This window comes from Octodon degus, unplaced genomic scaffold (genome assembly GCF_000260255.1).
Source record: "Octodon degus isolate 3935 unplaced genomic scaffold, OctDeg1.0 scaffold00030, whole genome shotgun sequence".
Taxonomy (NCBI): Eukaryota; Metazoa; Chordata; class Mammalia; order Rodentia; family Octodontidae; genus Octodon; species Octodon degus.
Genome location: NW_004524606.1, coordinates 18,642,424 through 18,646,351, shown reverse-complemented (window position 1 = coordinate 18,646,351; position 3,928 = coordinate 18,642,424).

The window sequence follows — 3,928 nt, the reverse complement described above, 5'->3', positions numbered from 1 at the left end:
CAGTGTATTATTTGTTGAAACTGTACTTCCGATTTGATTTGAAACTGTCTCATTGCTATCTGTTTATCAATAAAACTTTGAAAAAAAAGAGAGTATGCAATATCTTAATTATTGGAACTGTCTTACCAATTTGATTTGAAACAGTCTCATTGCTATTTGTTTCTCAATAAGATTATGGAAAAAAAAAACCAAAATTGAAATAATTATATGTGAAAGCAGCATTGATTTATAGCTTTAAGAAATGCTGCTCACTTCTATGAAGAATGTAGCTTTTAATTCAAATTAATTGCTCAAATAATTCTCAGGATTTAAATTACAGAGTGGAATCTGTTCATGGGTAGATCTGGCTAAAAGGCATATGGGCGTATTCTTGTCATGAATCTTTGTTGGGTGTTGGACTTCAGGAACTGATGTAGCTGTAAGGGTCAAGCTCTGAAAGGGTGTGTCAAGGCTGCCAATGTTTTTTTGTGAATATTCATTTCATTCTGAATAAAGACTAATATTGCTCTCTTTAACTTATCACATATAACAGCTTCTCTCTCAACAGATATTTGGTAATGTTCTCTTTAATCTCAAGATGATGCATAGATAATATAGTCTATTCATAATTGCACACAGAAAACAAATCAATAAAACAAATTAATGTGTCATCTTATATTTAATATAAATCTTTAACAAGTGTAATTAAAACAAATAGAATATATATATTTTAGATATGTGTTTAGTCCTGATTACACTAAGAAATACAGTGAAATAGTCAGATGCTTGCACCTTCATGAAGAATAGAAATCACAAATACAGATTGATATGGGAGCTTTGTATTTGAGACTCAAATCCTAAGAATGGAATTGTTTTACTGTTGAGGTAATTTTGAGGGCAGTGAACAATTTTGGTAAATTTCCCCACTAGATTCTCCCCTTGATTTACAGATGCTTTTTTGTTGCTTATTAGAACGCACTGAAAAAAAATTGATATTATTTGTAAAATAAAATTAGCATCTAAGCTCAGATACAAATGAAGAGGTTTTTTCTTTTGTATGAAAATCAAAAGGACACAGTATCACTGATCTTTGTGTGGACTCACTCACGCATTCCTAGTGGAGTGTCTCTTTGCTCTGGCCTTTACATTCCAGACTCTAGTAAAAGTGCAGTGATGGTGTAGGAGGAAGATTTTATTATTGTGACTACCAAATGTATTAATTGCAAAAACATTCAATTGGAGGCAGAACCATTCTAATTGAAAAACAATTATTTAAGTAAGGTGTCCATAAAACAACTTGAATAAATCAAAATAAAAAGAAATGCAGCCCAGGAACTGATAGAAGTTCCAGAGATGGAATTCAGTGTGCAAGAGCAATTGCTGGCTAACTAGCCATAGGTGGATGGGTAGTATGCAGGGAGTAATTGCTAGAAACTTTTAGTGCTCAATGGAATAAGCTCAGGTGTCCCTGAGAGCTCTATCAAGCAATAGAAAGTTCAGACAGAAGTCTAATTAAGTATATTACATTGAGATTTAGCCAATGAGGTAAAAGGAAATACTACATGCATCTCAGTGGATATATAACAGTCTCATGCTCATAAACCACTGAAAACCACAACAGTAGCAAAGGTTAATTCATGATTCTTACCTATTTGTGGGGCTGGATCTAATTATCTTGATCAGCCTTGTTCCAGATTTACTCAGGAACTCTATAGATCTATGGCATAGAACTATAGCATTATGAAATATCTCCCTAAAAACTTCTAGAGAAGGCAGAGTGTGAAAATATTGAACTAGAAACAATGAAGAAAATTACCAAAAAACAAGAATCAGTTCACTTTTGGAAAACACTTCACATGACGCAATGTGCCTTGGAAAATGGTGATGTAAACAGTGATAATAACCTGTAAATAACATTTACAAAGAGATTTCATATGTGCTATCAAATTTCAGTATATCATTTTAAATCACTTGTGCCTTCTCTTGCTCAGATTCTTATATTGTCCCTGATCATTTATTATTAGCCATCTAATGAGTTCATTTATACTGAAGTGAGATCTTCATACATTATATTCTAATGGCATTAGTGTGTAGAAGAAAAGGCCAATATATGTCCCAGTCAACTGAAATAATTTTCCATACAGATTGTGTTTCAGAATCACCAGAAGTTTTAAAAATATAAAAATTCATAAACTATATAAATTCCAGATGGCCCCGAGGCTATTTAGCATCAGAAGATACGATTAAGGATGGAGATTTTTGGAAGGTTCATAATCGGTTCTTTGTGCAAAACAGGTTCAAATGATTTCCTTAGTGCACAGAGTCTTAGTCCTATGCTGAAATATGAATGTCTTTTTTGAGGATTCACATAACCTTGCTTCAGAACATCTAGTTCAGTGCCAGAAACAATACTGTTACATCATAAGTGTTTGCTGAAAGTTTGATTAATGTTAAATTCCATTGTGGTGGTGGTGGCTGTGGTGGCTGTGGTGGTGGTGGTGGTGGTGGTAGTGGTGTGTGTGTGTGTGTGTGTGTGTGTGTGTGTGTAGCACTTTGGAATAGTGTGGAGATTTTCTAACACTCCTCAGTTTTTGATTTCACAGTAAATGGTTTACTTCCTACTATTTATAGTCTAAATATCAGTTTTTTCTCTGCCTACATGGTCTTGCTATGTCGTAGGAAGCTGTAGATATTTTTCCTTATAAGCGTATACATTGGAAGTGGAGAGTATTTTTTTCTTATGGGAAATTTGAAAAAGTTTTTGGACCTGGCTGTCAACAAAGTGAATTGTGTTCATTCCTGGGGCAAAGATAATAAGACACTCTGAATGGCCAAGCCTTTATCCATGAAGGTAAAGATGAAATACATCTACCTCAAGCCTTTAACTGAGCCTAAATAACATGTAGTTCTAAAGAGAAAAATAGGAATAATGTTAACAGCAAAGAGTAAGCCTATATGAGCTGGTTAGAGAGAGAAAGAAAAAAAATACTTAAATGTACTATAGGGAGTCTCTGAATCATCAAGTGAAAGTCTGAATAGTCTTACTGCCTCAAAGAAAAGCCTGGAAGGCCCTTTGGTATTGCTTGGATTCCCCGTCAGGCTACAGAGCCATGTTGCTACTTGGTAAGGTGCATTTGACCATAGAGCTAGTACAGACACCCTAAAAGTCACTGAGAGATTAGAATCACCATTTTTGTTGGGTGAGAATGATGGATGCATTTTGGGTCTATGGAAAGAGAAGGAGGGAGAATTTAAAAACCAACTGATTTCTTTTGGAAGTGAAGAGGTGAAGCTGCTTAACTTTTTTTTGAAGGAATATAAGATAACCTTATTGTGTATTATGAAATAAAAATAATACAGCACAGGTAAAAAATAATAATTATTTTAAATATTCAAACAATCAGGAAAAAATAAAACAAAACTTGCTTTTATTTTTAAAAATGATAGCGACCAATGTAGAAAGAATGATATGGTTAAAACAATTGGCTAGAATGCATATGAAAATTTTTTCTAATAAAAATAATCAATAGATTTTTGAACTGTTAGAGAATAATTTGATAGAACACAGGACATTTACATAGTCTAAAGGATTTTCTCCACCTATTACTTATTAATTATATAACTTCTAAGAAGCATTGCTGCTAGGGCAGAAGATCATTGTGGTTGAGAGTACTGGCATCATGTATGCAACTGCCTGGGTTTGAACTTGATTTCTACTCTCAATAAACCTGAGGGTTTTTTTCTCTACAAAGAGATTTTCTGTAGATTCACTGAAACTAGGCATGCAAAATACTTGGTGCAATGCATGGCATACACTGTTATATACTTAATACGTGTTGTAATCATTTTTTTTTAATTTTTTTTATTTATTTGAGAGAGAGAGAGAGAGAGAGAGAGAGAGAGAGAGAGAGAGAGAGAGGTGTGTGTGTGTGGCCAGCTCAGCCCACCA